The sequence below is a fragment of the Panthera uncia genome (genome assembly GCF_023721935.1).
Source record: "Panthera uncia isolate 11264 chromosome A3 unlocalized genomic scaffold, Puncia_PCG_1.0 HiC_scaffold_11, whole genome shotgun sequence".
Classification (NCBI taxonomy): domain Eukaryota; kingdom Metazoa; phylum Chordata; class Mammalia; order Carnivora; family Felidae; genus Panthera; species Panthera uncia.
Window position 1 is genome coordinate 56,391,420 of NW_026057578.1, and position 22,145 is coordinate 56,413,564.

The window sequence follows — 22,145 nt, forward strand, 5'->3', positions numbered from 1 at the left end:
CGGGGCCGCGCTCCTCTCTCGCCCGCACCGCGCGCCCGGACCCCCCACCCCCGGAACCAGCCGGCTCCGGGCGGAATCGCGCAAGGTGGCCGGAGCTGTCCCCGCCCCGGAGGCAGCGTCGGGCGTCCCTCCAGCGAAGGGGCCGGCGCGACCCACGCGTCGCGCCCTTTCCCCCGCAGACTCCTACGAGGGGACGCCGGGTGTGCCAGGCTCGCGCCCAGGCGCCGCAGGCTCGGGGTCCGGAGGGGAGGCCGGCCCCGCGGGGTGGGGGCGCTCCCGGCCCGGCCCCGGAGCTGCGGAGGCCGGGACACACTGGGGAGCTCTGTGGCTGTTTCAGAAAGTTGAGAAAAGCCTCATTTTGTTCCCCTTCCGAGGGTTATCACATCGCGTACTGTACAGGGCATTCTGCGCGCTGAAACTGTCCGTGCCAGACTCTCTTCCCACGCTCCCACTTTTCTCGTCCACCCCGTACTGGTTTCGCTCCCTCCACCACTGTCGCTTCCCCTGTTTTCTCCCTGCCCCCGGTCACGAAAAAGAAAAACAGCTGTCTCTGTTTTCAGGCTTAGAGGTGCACATGTCCGAGAGCAACACAAATATAATTATTTCGTGAAAAGCCAGTGATTTGCCTAGCTCAGATTGACTCGCTCCGCTAATTACAGGACGGGTTGCGGTTAGAAGAGGGGAGGAAAGGGAGCGCGATTCTCCTTGGATCTCCAGGAGCTTCCAGCGCCGACCGCCCCCTGCCTTCGGAGCGCAGCCTGCTCACAGGGCAGTTTTCCGCTTCCCTGGGTGAAGTCTTACTGCCCCAGTATCTTCATCACCAGAAACTGAAAGGATCCATCGTCGAAAGCGGACCGGTTGTCATTCAAATAAGTGAAACCGTTTTCCCTTCGATATTTAGGAAATAAAATCCTTCTTTTTTTCAAATGTTTTCAATGTCAAAATATGATTCCTGCTACTAAGCACTCGGCATTTCAGAGTTTAAAGCAGACCCCCCCCCCAAGTTCTAACATAGGGAATCTATGAGAGGTCAACAGAGGATACACGGGAGAAAGAAAGGAAAAAAAAAAAAAAAGGTCTCCACCTGAATAGAGCATATAAGTCATCTTCAGACTTTGAAAGTTATGCAGGACAAGTCCAGGATAAGAGAAGGATTCTAGGAGTACTTCAGTTAATATAAAGCATTAGTGTTTCAAAAATTGTAACAAGAATTGAATGTAGGGATGTCCTATCTTCTTAAAGAGAATCAACGAGCCATTCAAAAATCTGCCTGCCTTCTAAATTTTCATTGAAAAGTATGTGCTTCATTGCCTGGGAAGAAAGGAGCAGCAAATAATACGTTTGTAAAACTGTGTAGCTCTATGTGGGGAGCTGCATGCAAAGCACTTTACCTGTATTTTTTGTCAATTATCACAAAACCTCGAAGAGGTAGACATTCTTCTATCCATTTTACATTTTTGTACCCCTTTTGTAAGCAAAGAATTGTGGATGAAGAAATACTTAAAAGCAAACAAGCAAGCAAGCTGATGTACCCAAGTTTACCAATCAAATAATTGTTTAGGAGGAATTTAAGTCAGCCTGTCCGTGCTAGCACTCCCTCCACCTGAGGACTAGTTGGCCATGAATGGCAGATTATTTTCTCCAGTGGTTTTAAATAGAACAGTGGAGGCTAATTTAAAGATTGTCCAAAAAAGCCACAGCAGAATAAAGTTTTCTTTGCAGTAAGCAAATCGGGCCAGTTCTACAAGTTTAGTGAAATAACAGCAGGGCAAGGGCACATTCAGACAATAATTTCTAGAAGTTTGAATCACAGAATGCTTTGAAGAATGATTGTGCATCATAAACAAGAAAACGAATGACAAATCTATGTTTCTGGGATCTGACTGCCTATAACAACTGTAGAAATTACAGACTCTAGTATCACTTGTATAAATCTGTGTTATTGTAGTTAAAGATTATCAGCTTTTTCTTACATTTAGAAAAGTACTCTTTTCTATAAATGGGAGATGAAGGACTTAGTTTTATAAACAATCTTTTCATCCTTCCGCTAAAGCAAATAACAAAATATCAAACTATACTCCCATGCTGAGGAGGGCCTGGCTGAGCCATTTTTCAAAGGGGCCTACTAGTCAGAACTCAACCCCTGAAAGTGGTAACACCACCTATTACTGTACACATGAAATGACTGAAGGTAAGATCATATCTCTATCAAATTAAAATCCTTCAGTGACTTTTCAGTGCCATTTGGAAAGATTAAAATCCTACAGTGGCTTACCTGATTTGACCTCTGCCTTTCCTACTACTTTACTCTATCCCATCACCACCAATGCACTGTGAACTCTGACCAAAGTTCCAGGCTTCCTCTCACCTCAGGACCTTTGCACATTCTGTTCTTCCTCTTTTTTGCCCTTCACATTGTTAATTCTTCCTAGGGTCTCTGCTTGAAGGTAGCTGGTTCAAGGATGTCTTACCTGACACCTACCTTTCTGGAGTAATTAGAATCCCATTTTATGCCTTTGATGTCTTTCTATAGCTTTCTGTCTTAGCACTTAATCATTTTACTTTTCTCACACTAGACCAAAAGCTCTGTGAAGGTAAGGGGGATCGCTTTGATTAACTTGCTTATCCTTAGTTCCTAGCACAGTGCCTAGAATAAATACCACTTAGTATGTATCCGATGAAGGCCAGCTCTCCTGCTTTAGGGGTATAGGCTGCAGTCCTTTCCCTGACTGTATCAGTCACAGGAAGGATATGATGGGTTCCACATGAAATGTTTCCCTTCAATGATCCCTGGTTCATATTTTGGGATCTCACATCTCCTTTTTTTCTTTCTACCCAAATGATGTGAAAATCTGATCACACGACAGGATATGTAAATATTTTCATACTTTGGGGTGCCTGGGTGGCTCAGTGGGTTAAATGTCTGACTATTGATTTCAGCTCAGGTAGGTCATGACCTCATGGTTTGCGCGTTCGAGTCCCAAATGGGGCTCTGTACTGAGAGTGCAGAGCCTGTTTGGGATTCTCTCTCTGCCCCTCCCCTGCTCTCTCTCTCTCTCTCTCTCTCAAAATAAATAAATAAACATTTAAACAATATTTTCATGCAGGGTAACTACCTGATTTGAGACTGACCTTCACATAGGAGCATATGAATCCTCCCCGAGAAACCGGTGAGGCTTTTTTTTTGCCCTTTGATCCGACGCGGTCGATTGGAATATTATAATCCTGTAACAGAAATAACCCCTGAACCATCCATCCAGTCATCAAACTGGACAGTACCTCTGGCAGCACTAACACTCACAAAGGACTTTGGAATTTAGCTCAAGAGAAAGTGCACCTTAAAAAATAGAAATGTGAGTCCTGCAGGGAAGATGAGGATCATCCTAGCGCAAGGCTGCTCTTAAATCCCCTCCTCGCCCTGGAAAGCTCGGGAGGATCTGGGATTTAACTGGCTGCCTGCTACCCAGAGTTTGGAGCTCGGTGAAGTCGGTAGGAGTTGAACCCCAGGAACTTCTGTGTGAAGGAGAAGGCGGGGATCTCTATAGTCTAGCAGACAACTCCAGAAAGCCTGTGTATCACCCCGATTTTTCAGAGGTAGAGTGGAGGCTGACCAGAGGAAGGGATCCGTCTGCAGGTGGCAGTGGCTCCCCTGCACCACAGCGTGGCGCCCGTCCTCTCCCCACTGGCAAACTGGCGACAGCAACGTGGGCTGCAGTCTGCTGCGCATGCGTGCTCCCTGCTCCGGGGACAGGGGGCGGCGAAGGGCTCAGCTCTAGGGTGCCGCAGAGTCCCTAGTAAGGGAAAAGAGTTAGTACTGACATTTCACACTATTTATTTTTTTTACATATTTTTATAATATTCATATTTTAACTTCTCCTTCTTTGAAATCTGCATTGTACAACTACAAACCCTTAATGTTGTAATGATATTTCAATTCCAAATCTTTGCTTATAAAGTCAGCCCTCATAAGAGTGTTGACTTGATAATTTTATTATATTTGCAAGTCTTGAAGCCTGCACTAGCTTTGTTTGTTTGTTTAAAGACAGTTCTCAGCAAAAACCTAAAGCCCATTTCTTTTTTTTTTTTTTTAAACATTTATTTATTTTTGAGACAGAGAGAGACAGAGCATGAACGGGGGAGGGTCAGAGAGAGGGAGACACAGAATCTGAAACAGGCTCCAGGCTCTGAGCTGTCAGCACAGAGCCTGACGTGGGGCTCGAACTCACAGACCGCGAGATCATGACCTGAGCTGAAGTCGGCTGCTTAACCGACTGAGCCACCCAGGCGCCCCTAAAGCCCATTTCTTAAAGAGCCGCCCTAGCAAGGATCATGCAGTAGTGTGAATGTTTCATTATGTGCACAGAAGTAAATGCTTCTCCCTCTCTCTTTTTAGCCAGAGATACTTGTTTCATTTCAGAAGAGAAATGTTTTGGTGTCTGAAAAGCTGCAAATTGAAGGTAAATAAACAAGCGTGGTACTTTTCATATTGAAATCTCCTAGTATATTTAAAAAGAAGATTCTGTCTTCAGATATTCAACCACTAAGCTTTGCAGAACCTTGTTTTTCTTTTGTAAAAAAAAAAAAGGACTTGTAATAATAAACTTTACGTTTCTTTCTAGAAGGCTTACATAAAATCTAGGGTTTGAATCCAGCACATTTGTGTAAAAGAGATACACACCTACATCCTATGTCACCCTCCTCGGCCCTGTGATGTCAGGTGTGGGGGGAGAGCCTCCCTCTCCTTTATCTTGCTATATCTTGATTCTGAGGTGCAGAGCAATCAAAAAACCAAAGACAACCCACAGAAACCTCTGAGTAGTATCCCATTATTACATATAAGGCACACCCATTCACCAATTCAACAAATATTTATAAAGTAAACCTCTGAAGTTGCTAGGCACCTGCTACTAAAAGTCGTTTTGTACCTTTTTTTTTTGTATCCTTCTGAGTTTTCAGCTGAGATTAACGAGAGAAAAACAGAAGCTTATTAACATGTGTGCCTGTTATGTGCATACATGAGAGCTCTCCAGGGAAAAATGAGTATCTCTCCAGGGTGGCTTAGAATCCAGGATGAAATGCCATCTTTGTAGGGAAAGTAGAGGGAAGATGTAACCTTTTAGGGGAGGGTAAGGGAATAGATGGGAGATGATAGTGATGAGTGAGCAAAAGGCAAGTTTAGCACAAAGTACAAGCTGGCACCGCCCCCTCCCCAGGTGGGATATGTATGATATCCCTCAGGCACTCCTGGCTGCCCAAGAACAAAGGAAAGGAAAGAAAACAAATGGTGGTTAACTGATAGAGATCACAGTCATGAAGAACACGGGTCTCCATCAGTTACAAATGTCTTAGTAAATGACAAGAAAAAGGCAATCTTATCAATAACCTAATCTCCAGAAACCTATAGGCTCACTTTTCTGGAGCCCCTAATATCCACCCTCCCCTCCATAGTGATGTGGGGAACAAAGGCAAGAGGAAATAGCAGGTGAAATTAAATTTCTTTATAACCTGCAGCCCATTGACAAATACTTGAGGCATATACAAAGTATAACCTTAGTCCAGGAACCCCCAACTGTCTTCATGTTAATGCCTTACTGGAGGGAAAACTACCTTAGCGTGACTAATAGCAAGGCCTCAGTTATTTTAGGAGTCCTCTTTAGCATATCAAATCCTTCTGGAAACCTGCATTTGCCTTTACCTCCCCAACTCCATAACATATAACCAGCCACTCTTCCTAACCCCAGGGCAGCCTTTCTGGGCATGTCCTGTCCCCGTGCTCCAAAAAAATCACCTTTTTTGCACCAAAAACATCTTCAAGAATTCCTTCTTGGCTGTCAGCTTTGAGCCCCCACCATTCCAAAACACCACCAACAGTTCATGACACAGTGTGTCTCCTGTCAATTTCCTGTGACCAGTCCATCTTTCCTGGTTGCTGAAACTCCTAGGAAGATGTATAGCAGCCAACTTCCTTCTGGAGAATCTGTCTTTAGGCAGATAAAGGGAGTTCGGAGAAAGCCTCCCCCTGCGTCTGCTGTTTTTCAAATGTCCACGGCTCAAAATAATCAACATACCAAAGTGGCATGTTTTGGGGTAGTGTATACCACTACTCTTCAGGATCATGGCGAAAATGCTTGTAGAAGCAGCTGGGAATGAGGAATCCCCTTGCAAATGTATATTTCGTTTAGCATTCTGGAAGTGAATCAACTGCTACCATACTGGAGATGGAAATCTGCCCAAACCCTAACCTGGAAATAGAGAAAGCAGACTTTAAAACACCCATCTTCATCCCAGTGTCTTCAGTCACTTCCTCTTGCTCTTTGATCTGAAATAAGTCCTTAAAGCTTTTTGAGTTTTAATTTATCTCTCCAAAGGTCACTGTAAAGGCATGCTTGTGCAGGTCTTATTTAATGAGAGTTCACTCTGAGAAAATCTCATCAGCTGCAACCAATGTGAACTCTGGCCCAGTCAGTTCACCAAGGACTGTTTCTCTGGATTCTGGGTGCTTCTCCAAGGCGAAATCCAGTGTGTGTACCTCTGAATCTCCCTTCTCCCAACAGTCCCTGGCTTCTATAATTCTCTTTATCAGTCTTAAAACCTGAAAACATCTTGGGGTGCCTTGGTGGCTCAGTTGGTTGAACGTCTGACTCCAGCTCAAGTCATGATCCCACAGCTTGTGGGGTTGAGCCCCGCGTCAGGCTCTGTGCTGACCGCTTGGAGCCTGGAGTCTGCTTCAGTTCTGGGCCTCCCTCTCTCTCTGTCCCTACCCTGCCTGTGCTCTCTGTCTCTCATAAATGAATAAATGTTGAAAAAAAAATTAAAAAAAAAAACCTGAAAACATCTCAAGGAGATAACATTAGTTTAAAATTTCATGTGTGCTACATTATGCCCTGCCTATCTTTGACTTCTGTTTTTATTCATCCATCCATCCATTTATTTATTTATTTATACAACCAAACCTCTAGTGTTTATTTAACTTTTTGCGACTCTACTGTGTGCTAAGTGTTTGTTCCTACAGGAAATACAGAGATAGACCATATGAATCTTTCCCTTGAGAATTATATACCCATGACAGAATAGATATAATACCAATAGCTAACATTTACTGATCACATGAAGTGAGACAGACTCTTTTTCAAAGATTGCATCTATCATCTCGTGGGTAAGATTGGAAGGAAGACAGGGCTTTTGGTTTAGAAACGTAGAGGTTTGGGGACCCGGAGAAGAACAAGATTTGTACAGCAGTACCTGTGAAATTCTGACAGGTTGAAGAAGCGGGAGTTGGAGACAGTGAGTAGAAGCATCGATTTCAAGGATTTTACTGTATGGGGAAGAAAATAAATGGGACAATAGCTAGACGGAAACAGGTTCAAAGAAAGAAACATTTGTAAAGCCTGGAGAACCAACAGCATGTTTTCCTAGTAATGAGCATGATCCCATGAGACAGGGGAAAGAAGAGAAACAGAAAAATTGCTGATGCACTATCCTGGTTAGATGTGAGGGATGGTTTCCAGTGTGCAGATGGAAGGATCCGGCGTGGCTAGGAGCAAGGACAGTCTATCCGCGGCAACAGGAAAGAGGGCACAGACAGGTCGGTGAGCAGTTGTGATGACAGCACAAATTAACGCGTTCTGGTCTCACTGCTTCACTTCTTCAGTGAGAATGAGGTTAGGGAGTGAAGCATTGAAGATTTAAGGAGAAAAGTGAAAATATAAAATATTGGTTCAAGGACATTGGAAGAGTGAATGGCATGTAGGCATATAAATTATGAAATACAAGCAGAATTAGAGCTCCTTTGAAGCTTACAACCAGGCATATAAAAAGGACCAGTCAGATAAATTGTGTGTTTTCTGTACGTTCATTCTCTTGTATAGGTGCAGGCATGTAGTGGGCAGAGATCGGATTCACCTACATTGTGGTTTCACCAGGCATGTAGGACAGAGGGAGGTGATTGCATACGCAAGGGAGTGGTACAATGGTCTAACGGCATTTAAGTCAGGTAGGACTGAGGGACTACAGGTGCCAGTGAAGGCAAGGATTGATACCATTGGGGGTATTTGAAAGAGTGAACCAGAAAGATGTGGAGGGCACCAAAGTGTGGAGTGTTTAATATTTGAATTTATTAATGAATTTGTTTATTTTCGTGTATACTTTGATTTATGAAAAAGGGCTGCAAAAGGTGAATGTAGTTTGTGAAATGTGTTCAGATATTGATTTATTCATTCAACAAATGATTATTCAACTGAATTATTTTAGACTTTGTAACAGACTTTCATCATTGTACAATAGGAGGTATTTTAACTAACGAAGCTCATTTTCTCATGGATTGGCACAAATCTTAAATGGTAATTCAAGTTTAAAGACAGTCCTGCCTCGGGGCGCCTGGGTGGCTCAGTGGGTTAAGCGTCCCACTCTTGATCTCAGCTCAGGTCATGATCTCACAGTTCATGAGTTCGAGCTCCACATGGGGCTTGGCACTGATGGTGTGGAGCTTGTTTGGGATTCTCTCACTCCCTCTGTCTCTGAACCTCCCCAGCTTGTGCTCTCTCTCTCTCTCTCTCAAAATAAATAAATAAACTTAAAAAATTAAAAAAAAAAAAAAAAGGCAGTCCCTCCTCTAGAAGCAAACGAATAGCCCATGAGATACCGTCCTTATAGATTCAAGTTTACAAACCAATATAGATCACAATTGATTTTTGCACAGGGACATGGCCTGGAATTTCTTCAGAATTCTGTATTTGACTAAAATGGGCTATTTTGTATTAAATAACAACTTATCCCTAATATGAGCATATAGATGCATGGTAAGAACTGTACAAATTTAGAGCAAGATTTAAATACCATAAAGTATTTCCAACTAATTTCCAATGCTTAATCTGAGCTAGAATTTACCCAGGCTGTTAAAAAAAAAAAAAAAAAAAAAAAAAAAAAAAAAAAAAAGCCCTGATTTGTTCTGGGAGCCTACTTCCTTCTTGGTCAGAGAAATTAGTTAGAGGTAGTTTTGTCAATTCTGGAATTCTGAGAATATTATACAGAGAAAAATCCTTACAGAAGACTTTATATGTCCCTTAATTAGTTTCTTATGTGATCATCTATGGCTCTCTTCCCTGTATTCATTTATTCCTGTCCCATTCTCCCCCTCTAGGAATGTGAGTTTCTAGTGAGCAGACACCATGTAGATGCTCAGCCAGTGGTTGAATGAGTGGAAAAAAATCAGCGAATGGCCTTGATTGCTGCCTGGTCCTGTCCTACTTAATTCTTACAGAATTCTTTTTCATTCTGTCTGTCATTCTGTCAACTGTGTGCTCCTTGCGATTTCATCTAAACTCTCCCTTGGTCTTTCTTACATGCTTTTCTCATCCTTGTAAAGAGAAGGACATTGAGCCCCAAGATATGCAAGTCCTCACTTGCAACTGGCTTTTTCTACTCAGGAGTCTGGGTAGCATCCTCCCAGATTGTAACATTCACTCATGGCTTCCTCCTGAGGTGAAAATGACTGTGTGGAATGCCAAGGACAGCTCACTCTGGTAGTTGACTTCTGGAGTTGTGGAACCAGTCTGCTTCGGAGCAATTGATGAGTTTTCCACAATATCTTTTTTTTTTTTTTTCTTTTTCATATGGTTAGCTAATAATGGAAGTTTACAGTATCTCAGAATATGTTCCTCAAAGCAACACTGCTTGGTATGTCAGACTTGTCTGCAGTCAAAATCTATTGTTGGGCAAATGAACAGAATCATCTTGAGTAAAGGCTGAAGGCAAGCATACATTCAAGTCGAGTCCCCGGAGTCCTGATTCTCAGAATTATACTCTTCTGATTCCAAAATCAGTGCCTGCTCTACTTAACCTCCTGAGGGAAACTTACCCTCAGCTCACCCCTGGGAGGGACAATGCTAAGGCATTGGTTTAAGATACCAATTAACAGGGCACCTGGGTGGCTCAGTTGGTTGGGTATCTGGCTTTGGCTCAGGTCATGATCTCCTGGTTCATGGGTTCCAGCCCCAGGTTGGGATCTGTCCTGATAGCTCAGAGTCTGGAGCCTGTTTTGGATTCTGTGTCTCCCTCTCTCTGCCCCTTCCCCCCCCCCCAAAAAAAAAAAATAAAGATTTTTTTAAAAGATAAAAAAAGAAAAGATATCAGTTGACTAACTTGAAAGGAAATTAAAGAATCCATTTATGTGAAAACCTCAATGAAAAGTATAAAAGTAATTAGGTATAACAGATCAGGTGGATAGCAATGTGTTTGCTTCTCTGTATAGGTCACTCTTTCCAAAGGAGTTCTTGCAAATCCTCCTTCAACAAATGAAACATTTTCAATTCAAAAGTAACCTTTCCTCTCCTAAAATGAAACTGATAGCACAATCATCTCAACCTACCTGAGTTCCAGAACTGAGCACGGCTGATCTCTGAGGCTAGGACATGGGAAGTCCTCTTAAACTTTTCCAAATGAGTCAAAGCCTTGTATTTTAAACCTTAAATATACAACAACTCGATATCAAATTTGTTGTGACAGTGGGAGTACAAAATGGATGAACCTGGTAAATAAGAATGATAAGAAACCAGGACAAAGACATTTCCTACCATCTCATTTAAGGGGGTTCCTTGTATCCCTTCTTGGAAAGAAAACTGGAAATTCATGCAGAATCAGACAGCACTTCACTTCTAAGTTGATTAATACACTATTTGCTTTTCAAGTTTTACAATTTTAGAAAACAGTGTATATTTCCTGTTTATGCCACAATGTCAGAGAGAGAACATTTTCCTCCTTCTGGGTTTAGAGCATCGAGATTATCCAGATACACTGTTTGCAAAGATACTTGACATGGCTTCCACAGAAATCAAGTTTCCAATATCAAGAAAGTTTTACTCCCTGACACTAATTTTAAATGCATATTTTATGATATGCATCTAGTATACTGAATGCTCTTCTAGGTTAGAATAATTTTATGAAAAATAATGTAATAGCTTTAAAGAGATAAGTATAACTTAGGCCAACTAACAGGTATATATAACAACATATATACTAAGTAGTTTCCTATATTAAAATAATGATGATAGTGGTAATAATAGAACTCTCTTATGTATTGTAACAGTGTGTGACTGATAAAATAGACAAACAGACTAAAAACATGCAAAGAGAGATTCATTGATGAAGGGCAGGATGACTTCATCAATATAAATGACTCACATGTGCATAATCACTATGCAAATTCCTAAAAATGCAATGTCATGTTGCATTGAGATTTCCTAAAAACTCTTTTTTTTATTATTTATTTTTATTTATTTATTATTTATTTAGAGAGCATGGGGAGGGGGCAGAGGGAGAGAAGGAGATAATTTCAAGAATCTCTGTGCTGAGCACAGAGCCTGATGAGGGGCTCAATCCCAGGACCCTGGGATCATGACCTGAGCCAAAATCAAGAGTTGGACACTCATCCAACTGAGCCAACCAGGTGCCCCTCCTAAGAATTCTATTGAGGAAGTAAAATTACCCTTCTATAAATATTCCCTTCTCTAGAGTAGTTGACCAAATATTAGACTTAATTGTTTTTCGGTGTTTATTACTGTTAACATTCCTGTGATGGTTTCACATAAATTTTATACCCTTACTGATCATATTTCTATCTTGAATTGTTCTTTCATTTTATAAGTGTGAATACCTTTTCTATCCTAGAGTTAGTTGAAAAAAAGTGATATACACATGCAAATGGGTGAGTGGCAAAAAAAAAAAAAAAAAACCAAACCCACACTAATCATGAATGTGTATGATACTTATGACAGGCTCTATGTAGGTACATTTTTACAACTTCACAGACCTCCATTTCTTTATTTCTTCATATATGAAATTAGAGTAATGGTGTCTACTTTGGAGAGCTGCTGTCAGGATTGATTGCAAAAATGTATGGTTAAGTACCCAGTGCAGTCTGAATAGAGCACACTCTAAATAAATATCAACTCTCCTCCCTACATAGTCCCTGGAGGGCCCTGGAAGCTCCAGTATCACATGGCATAGTGCCTGATGACCATTGATACTGCTCAATAACACTTGGGTCCTATCTGAATTCCAATGAATCCTAAGAATATACATATATAGATATATATATATAGATAGATAGATAGATATACACACACAGAGATATGTATATATTTACATATATATACATACATATGTACATATATATGTACATATATATGAATATACGAATACATGTACGTACATATGTATGTATATATGAATATATATACACATATATATGTACGTATATATGTGTGTATATATACGTACATATATACATACATATATATGTGTATGTATATATATATGTGTATATATACACACATATATATGTACATATATATGTATATTCTTAGGATTCATTGGAATCCATATATATATATATATATATATATAATTTTTAAATGTTTTATTTTGAGAGAGAAAGTATGCAAGTGGAGAAAAGGGCAGAGAGAGAGGAGAGACAGAATCTCAAGCAATCTCTACGCTGTCACAGGGGAACCTGATGCTGAGCTCAGTCCCACAAACTGTACCTGAGCTAAAATCAAGAGCCAGATAGTCAACCAACTGAGCCAACCAGGCACTACAAGAATATATATTTAGACCTGGTATCATTTCACGTACATAAATTATGCTGGTCTGAAATGGTGAAAATATAACCTCTTCACAGATGTGGTGAGGAAATGAAATTCTTTGCCTTTATAGATTTAAGGGACTTAAATTTTCAATGATTCAAAATCAGCTTGTGCTCTTACTTCCATTTTTCTAATTACTTAGGCACTTATGGAAATAACCAGAAGGAAATAAAAATAACGGGGTGAAGGGTGATTGGCCAAAGCACCAGTTTATATTGTGTTCTGAACCTACCATTTTCCTTTGAATGTACAGATACATTGGCCATCGGGGTGCCTGGGTGGCTCAGTCGGTTAAGCATCTGACTTTTGCCCAGGTCATGATCTCACAGTTCATGGGTTCAAGCCCCACATGGGGCTCTGTGCTGACACCTTGGAGCCTGGAGCCTGCTTTGAGTTGATTCTGTGTCTCCCTTTCTCTCTGCCCCTCCCCTGCTCATGCTTTCTCTCTCTCTCTCTCCCTCTCTCTCTCTCTCTCTCTCTCACACACACACACACACACACACAAATAAATAAACATTAAAAAAAAAAAGATACATTGGACATCAAGAATCACAAACTTGAGGGGCACCTGGGTGGCTCAGGCAGTTAAGCTTCTGACTCTTGGTTTCAGCACAGGTCATGATCTCAAGGTTGGTAAGATCAAGCCTCTTGTGGGGCTCTGAGCTGACAGAGCAGAACCAGCTTGAGCCTTTCTCTCTCCCCTCTCTGTTCCTTCCCTGCTCTCTCTCTCTCAAAATAAATAAGTAAACATTTAAAAAAAAGAATCGCTAACTCCAATTAGATCTGCAAATAAAATAGTTTAAGTTTTACTAAACTAAATTTTAGGCCTATTTAGATTTAAATTCAGGCCTATGCAGGTTTGAGTTTTAGATTAAATTCGTGCCTAATCGGATTCATTTCCAACTACTCAAAAACATGGACGCAGTTACCACGCTAAGGAGTTAACGGTTCAATTATCCAGGAACCCTGTGTAGTCCTTGAAACCAAACGTTAGCAGAAAGGACTTCCAACAAACATTTAATAGGAAAACATACACTATGGCCACCAAAGCAGCTGCCTGTGCAAAGTTACACTGGCCTGGACCCTGTTTTCCCGGATGTTTGTGTTTAGTTGTTACATCACAGGTATGAGCCAGATGAATAAACTGAAGCCAGTCGAATCACTGAAACGGAAGGGGTCAGGTGCCTTTTCAGTAATGCTTGCAATGGGGGGTGACAGTCCCCACAATGCTAAATAGTAGAAGGAGACACATAAGTGAAATGTCCATATGTCCATTCTTTTTAAAAAAAAAAAAATTTAAGTTTATTTATTTTTGAGAGAGTCAGAGAGAGCAAGCAGGACAGGGGTAAACAGAGAGGGAGAAAGAGAATCCCAAGCAGGCTTTGCGCTGTGAGCTCAAAGCCTGACCTATGGCTCGAACTCACAAATCATGAGATCATGACCTGAGCCAAAACTAAGAGTCAGACGCTGACCCAACTGAGCCACCCCGGTTCCCCAATATGTCAGTTCTAAGGAATAGCATCTCCAATTTCCCTTCTTTCACTAACAAGTCTCTGGGTATCTGACCAGAAAAGGAAGGGTCTGAAAAAGAAAGAGCTGGGTCTTCCTCTTATGGGAAAAAAAACTACACACACACACACACACACACACACACACACACAGTCCAACGCCTGCATTTACAGAAGAGAATGAGTTCTTAAAAAAATGCACTGAATTAATAAAAAAAAAAATCAGTGCCATATCCAAAAAAAGAATTCTGACCTCCTGACTTGTAACTTGATCACTTCCCATTCAGCTTAATAATCCTGGTAGCATGATGGTCCAACCAGTTTAACATACCTTGAACATTTCTGGGTATCTATCTGGGATTAACTAGAAATTTTCCTTATGAATGTGTCATCTAAATAAAGAAATTACATGAATAAAACATAATCACAGATGCTGTTGAGACATAATGAGATTCCATACTACTGGACTGTCATTATGAAATATTATGTTTTTATCAAAGAGGGTGAGATTGCAGAGGACAGAATTAGCTAAGGACAGAGGAGAAGGTAAAATGAATTTTCTGATCCCAAAGAATACAGAACAGCCTGGTCTACCTTCTACCTGCAGAGAAAGAATTGTGAAGTTATTGCTGATCTGCCATGAAAATACAGGCTCACTCAGAAGTTGAAATCAAATCTGGCTAAATCCAAGAACTTGATTCCGTGACACATACACACACCCCTACATCAGCCATGGCCTGGATTCTCAGCAGGGAAAGCCAATAAGGGCCTGTATGGACCGCAGTACCTGCTGCCTTCTGTGCCCTATTTTCAAGACCCATAACCTTGCCTGCACCTCTTAGGGAAAACAGCTGTATGGAGGCTTCAGTGCCCAAGGACGAGTGTTCCCGCTTGGTAAAAGCATAGGAACAAAGGTCAGCTGTGATAAGAATCTCCATAGTTGTTGATAGGGAGGAAATAAAGTCAGGAAAGAAATCTCAACCCAGTTTTTTCCCCCATTCTGTATTTACTCACTTAATGATGTCCTTACTCTTTCTCAAACTTCATGTAGCTGTCTATTGACAAGTGGAAAATTTTGTAGTCATCTGGATGAATGAAGTAGGACAGTCATGCTCCCATTTCTGTACGACTCTCTACTTGTATGTAAAGTCCATATTATGAATTGTATTTGCAGGTGTAATACACATGCTTAAATACAAGTCTATATGTTTATGTGTTTTGTCCTCCTCTTTATATCTCTGCAAAAGAGAGTAAGGAAACCGAAATCACACCTTAGGATTGGCAGGGACTCTGCCATGTGCTTTTCACAGATTTTTCTCCTGATATATCTCTATTTTCCTTCTCTTTTCTCCTCCTTCTGTTTTTCCTTCTTTTCCTTTCCTTCTCCTCTTCCTTCTTCCTTGTCCGTCTGCCTCTTCCCCTTCCCTCTCTCTAATCTGTCTTTCCTCTCAGATACACAGGTACACACATGCACACATATATGAAGCCATGTGTAAGAATTAAATGGCAATCCAGGGGTGCCTGAGTGGTTCAGTCAGTTAAGCATCCGACTTCCACTCAGGTCATGATCTCACGGTTCATGAGTTCGAGCCCCGCATGGGCTCTACATTGAGGAGGAGCCTGTTTAGGATTCTCTCTTCCTCTCTTTCTCTCTGCCCCTCCCTGGCTCATGCTTTCTTTCTCTCTCAAAATAAATAAACAAACTTAAAACATTTCAATGACAATCTGATGACAACAAAACTATATCTAACTTCTCTCTCTCTTTCTCTCTCTCTCTCTCTCCAGCCACACAACTTTTCTGCATCTAAACAAAGGAAGTGTTGCTTTTCTTTATAATTTTCTTTATAATCCACTCCATGTCCCCTGGCTCCAGGCTTTTATTGTATTTCATCTGGTCAGAAAGTGCCCTTGGATTCTTCTCAGCTTCTTCCTATCATGAGGCTCCCTTGCCACAGTCCTAGAGAGGTGATATTATAGGATCCAGGCTTGTAAAAATGACAAGGAAAACCTGGAACTTAGCCATCAAAGGGGAAAAAAGGACATGTCCATTTACCTGAAATGAGTGGTCAAGCTGCGTTCATAAGAACACACTTTTTGGCTTATATTTAAATCATCCTTAACAATTGCCATGACTCACTGCCTGAGTCATAGATATGTTGTGAAGCCAACCAAAATATATGAAATGGTCTGGCTCATTCCCCTTGTGTATATTCAACTCAAGGTGAGAGGTAGGTTACTCTTCAAGAATGCCTACGGTGCAATCCGGCTTCCACTGTTTAAGAACCAGTTTTTATAAACCTGTTTTTAAGACCTGTTGTTTAATTCATAAATGTCAAACAAAGCTGTAAAACCCGTTCCTCTATTTGGGCTGTACTAAGAGGAGCCTTCTGGTATACATCTTTTCATCAGATGATGTAGTTTCTCTGTAAGTAGACCTACATTCCTCTAGTGGTACTTGGGTTCTACCTTTTATACCTAAATTGCTGCCTGTGTAAATAACTCATGACTGTGGTTGATAAAGATGCTTTATCGTAACTTATTAATTTAAAGGAACGCTCCTGTTTTCCATCAACATCTCAGTGTGTTTCTGTCCTGAGATGTATTACACTCTACAAAGTGGGAATATCGGCTTGATCATCAGGCATGGTTGTGCCTTGATCCAAAAGGCTGTGGTTGAAAGGACACCCATTTAAAGGTGTATCTCTTAATTGGATGACTTAACATAGTAAACATTGGTCCATATAATTTTTTTTCAAAAATTTTTGAAGTATCACGGTAAATTAGCATATATACAGGATATGTCCCTAGGTATCAGACATAGAGAATAAGATCAGCAAATAAATTCACCATGGCCATTGAAGTCACCTGGAAACAAACATAAGAATATCAACAAGAGACAGCAACTGAACATGCATTGTTATGGGAAACCCATTTTTTCTTTCTTTACTATTGACCAAAGAGTTGATTATTTTGGGGAAGCTGATAAAAAATAACTAGAATTCTGGGGGCTCCTGAGTGGCTCAGTCAGTTAAGCATCTGACTTCAGCTCAGGTCATGGTCTCACGGTTCGCAGGTTCGAGCCCCGCATCGGGCTCTGTGCTGACAGCTCAGAGCCTGGAGCCTGCTTCGGATTCTGTGTCTCCCTCTCTGTCTCTGCTCCTTCCTTTGCTCATGCTCTCTCTTTCTCCCTCTCAAAAATAAATAAAACATTTTAAAAAGTAACTAAAATTCTGATTTTTTTCAGTCAATTCCAAGAAAAATTTCAAAAATACAAAATAAGGAGTTGGTTTTGAGCAAAAGAAATCCAATATCCTCAAATCTCTTGTTCCGCTGTTTTTCTGGCAGGCACTGCACTTCACAAAGGGAGGCAAGGTAAGTACATTTTTTGTTCTGTGTGCTTAATGTATAAAGTATCCCCACTTCCCTCAAGAAACAGTATCATATCTAAAACACTTTGACGAACACTGAATATTAAAATATTATATGACACTACAGAAATCAAAAGAAGCAGACACAAATGCATGCTCTTCAATTTCTCAATATGTTCAGAATATACCACAGCATTGATAATATGAAGACAAATATTTGGATTTATTTTTAAATTGAAAATTCTTCTGGTTGTTCTTCACTGAGGGGCGTTAGCGGTGAAGAGGTGATCAGCTTGCCGCTGAACGAAATGTGTCTGGCACGTTCTTGGTGTCTCTCCTCCACCTGAGTAAATCAAGCCGAATGTCTGCTTTTTCTTTGTGTGTTCCCAAGTCTGGTGGAAAACAGCAAAGTCATTAAGATGTGAGACATGACAAATTCACAGTCCCCCACCACTCCTGGGACCTTAACGCTGCCGGGAGAACAATGAGGTTTTCTTCATTTTCTCTCCCAATTTTTGTTGTTGTTTTTGTTTTTGTTTTCAAACCTTCACTTTCCTAAAGAATAATGCTTCACCTCCTTCCCATACCACTCTATCCTCCTTAAAGAGAGAGAGAGAGAGAGAGAGAGAGAGAGAGAGAGAGAGAAACCATCAAGAACTCTCTCACCCACACCGTATCAACCGTTCATTTGTTTCCATACTGTCTCTTTATCTTGTCCTACTGGGGGGTGGGGGTGGGGGGCAATTCCTACCCAAATTTTGTTCTTGTATCTGAGCTTCGAATTTCATTCCCTTGGGTCTTATCAGGACCATCACCATATTGATTTTTCTCTTCTTCTTTGCCATTTAGTCTCTCCCTCCCTGAAAGCAGGCATACACTCTTCCTCCATGATCTTCCTTCCTATGGCTTTGGCTGCACATTCTTAGCTTCCCTGGCAAGATCCCTTCGCCTGGCCGCCCTTTCCTTGTTGAGCTGTTGGCTGATATCCTTCCTCATTCCGCCCTCTTCGTGTATTCTCCATGAGCATTTTCACCTTCTCTGCTGGTGTCCAAGTCCGATATACCCATGACACATAAATCTACCACCAGCCGTAAATTCTCTACTAAATTTCAGGCTCATGTTTACCTCTAACTGCAAAACAGTGCCTCCTGGATATCTCACAAGTGTGAAAAATGAGACAGTAGGCCCCAAACAGAGGCACTTCTGCTAAGTCCCATGTCACGGAAGCAAGACTTAATTTAATTACAGTCTCAGCTCTCCCAGAAATGGAATCTTAAACCAGTCCATCAGGAATCACCTAACCGGCACTAATTAGGTAATCTGCCAAAGAAAGCCCTGTCATCCCCCAAAGGAAAGTAACCCTGCCATAACTTTGCACACGCTAATGTGCCTCTTTCCCACCTTCCTTGTTCCAACTCCTTTCTGCCCATGTAAGTCTTCCATTTTGTAAGGTTCCTCAGAGCTTCTCTCTGGCTTTTAGATTGGATGCCACCTGATTTGAATTGACTTTTGCTTAAATAAGCTCTGAAAATATTTAACATACCTCAGCTTATCTTTTAACACAGGTAACTCAATATTTTAGAATAAAATTTTTTATCTATTCCCCCTATCAATCCAACATGACCCTTTCCTCTAATTCTGATTTCATTAAGTATAAAACCATCTGTTGGATTAGTCATGAAACTTGGGCACTATTCTTGATTTCTCACTCTCCCTCATCCTAGACAGAGTAAAACTCCAAGCCCTTCCCCTGGGGCTCCAAAATATCACTGGAATCTATCCACATGTCTCCACCTCTGCTGTGTCTACGCTGGTTGATGCCCTGCTTCCTCCAGCTTAGACATTGCAGTAGCCTCCCTGCCTCCTGTTTCCCTATGTCTTCCATCCACTCTTCATTCTGGGCCACGGTCACCTCTCCACTGAAACTCCACTCAAACTGCATCTACCTACTGTCAGTTCTAAGTCAGCTTGCCCTCCATTTGTTGGTTAGGCTTTAGCTTAGATCTCATTTTCTTTGTAAAACCTTCACACCATGACTCTGGGCAAGCTGTCCTTCCAATGGCCCCCTAAAGCATCCTACTGAACTGAAATTTCCTGCTCAGTTGTCTGTATCCAACGTTGAATTTCATAAGTTCTGTCTGTCTTGATCACTCTTGTGGTTCTAGAACCTGGCACCCAGTACCTGGCATAGAGGAAATATTCTAAATAATTATTGAATAAATTCCTGAATTTGTAAATAAATGGTTTTAGGACTAGTTGAATACTAAATAGAATAAGTTGGGCTGAGGGAGGGAAATCAAACACTCAGCAAGGCAGTTATGAGGACAAAATGGTCGATGGATTATTCCTAATGTCTCTTTTCCATCATAAATTCTTTAAAAATGTGTTTACACACTTACGACTTTTACATGTTTGCAACAGATTTCACTGAGTCTTATTCTTCGCTTTTCCCTGTATCTATGCCACTTGTCAAGTAATTTTGCAAAGCTTACTAACCATGGGCAGGGCACGTTTCCCACCTCAGCTCTGATTTCAACCATGACAGATGCTTTGGTCCACAGGTAGATGTGAAAGTAACACAGTGTTGGTCTGAGTCTAAGACCCAAGAGGTCTTGCATGTTTCTGCTGGTTTCTTTGTGCCTCAGCCACCGCCATGAAAAGAATATGGCTGTGCCAATGCACTAGTTCCAGGAGGAGAGTATGAGACCCAGGGAGCAAAATGATGCAGCCAAGGTGCTTCAGCTGACCCCAGCCTAGGTCAGCTGACCCCAACTGACTTGTAGCCTTGGTTTCTATATAAATGCTTATTGTTTGAAGTCACTATGTTCTAGAATAGTTTTTTATACCAAACTTTTGTGGTGGCAGTAACTGCCTGGTCTATCTGCTACTTGAATGTTTGGGTATTCCATAGATGGTTATGAAACGTACTTGCCGTTGTCCATTAAAAAGTAATAGTTTTGGAAAAAATATTTACGGTACATACATCTAATGAAAGAGTCGAATCCAAAATACATAAAGAACTGTGCTCACTTTGGCAGCACATCTACTAAAATGGAATGACGCAGAGTAGATTAGCATGACCCCTGTACACGGATGACATGCAAATTTGCAAAACACATAAAAAAAACCCCTCATAATAAAAAGTACAAACAACCCAATTTAAAATGACACCCCCCCCACACTTGAACAAATATTTCACAAAACACGGTATGCAAATAGCCAGTAAGCAAATGAAAACGTGCTCAACGTCATTAACCATAAGAGGATGCAAATTAAAACCATGGTGAGATACCTTTCACAGGTGCTAGTGGGCTATTCTCAAAACACCTAACAAAACAGACATTTGTGAGTATCTGAAGTGACTAGAAGTCTCATCTATTGTGGGTAGATGTCGAGGAATGTCCAACCACACGGAAGAACTCCTTTGCAATTTCTTGTAAAGTTAAACAGTTACTTTACGTAAAGTAAACAGTAAAGAAGTAAGGACGATGTGTACACAAAAAGACATAGAGAAGAATGTTCATAGTAGCCTTACTCATAATTGCCTCAAACTCGAAATGGCCCAAATAACCATCAACAGGTGAATGGACTAACACATTGTGGTAAACTCATAGAGTAGAATGCTTCTTAGTAAAAAGAAATGAACTACTGGCACACACAACAATTTGGATCAACTTCAGAAACATTATATCAAGCCCCCTCCACCAAAAAAGCACGAATTGTGTGATTCAATTCGTATGACTTTCAGTATAAGCAAAACAAATCTATGTGCTAGAAACTAGAGTTGTTGTTGTTGTTGTTGTTGTTGTTGTTTTCCCTGACAGGAAATAGTGCAGAACTGACCAGAAAGAAGTTTAAGAGGATTTTCTGGGGTTTTGGAAATGTTTTCTATTTCCATAGGTTGTGGTTAAATGGGTGTATGCCATTGACAAAACTCTTCAGAATGTGTCCTTAAGATCTATGTATTGTACGTAAATTATACAGCTACATCTGTAAAAGATTGTTCTGGCCAAAGGGGATGGCGAAGATATATACATAGATGAGAAAGAAAGAGACACACATACAGAGAAACAAAGAGAAATAATGAAAACTCAAACTACACTTCAAAAGGGAAGTTGCAGTGTTTTGTAACCATTTGATAAGGGAAGGTGCTCTCCATACACACCATTTAATAACAAAAGGAAACAGTGCTTTTTATGGAGGGCACATAGTATTTGTGAAATGAATGGCTGTTACAGATGGTCCTGAGGCAGCCACAGTGAGATCTCCTGGAGTAAGAAGAACGCTGAAGCCCACAGAGGATACAGGAGACTACAATTTTGGTGGCAAGACATTGCTGTACAAGCTGGCGTGCAATAGGTAGACTCTTGAGACTCACTCGACGCTTTCCTGCCCAACGGGGTACACACTTAGAACTCTCGAGACTTCAGGTTTCCTTGAATCGAATGGCTTTCACCTGGGCTCTGCACCTGGGCTCAGAACATCGGACCATGGGCAGCTGCATCTATTCACGAGGCGCAGATATTTTTGTTTGGTACTGTCTTTGGTGCTAGTGTAAGGAAGGGAAAAAAGCCTCTTCCCCATCCCCTCCGAGGGTCTCCAGCTGGAGCCTGAAAATAGACTGACAA

At 41.2% G+C, this 22,145-nt stretch overlaps 1 non-coding gene across 1 annotated transcript; it reads left to right on the forward strand.

Annotated features, from left to right (window-relative positions):
* The first annotated feature begins 20,539 nt into the window (after positions 1–20,539).
* LOC125937170 (U6 spliceosomal RNA) lies at positions 20,540–20,645 on the forward strand. Its single transcript, XR_007462271.1, has one exon. It is a non-coding gene; the product is annotated as a U6 spliceosomal RNA (small nuclear RNA).
* Positions 20,646–22,145: the final 1,500 nt, after the last annotated feature.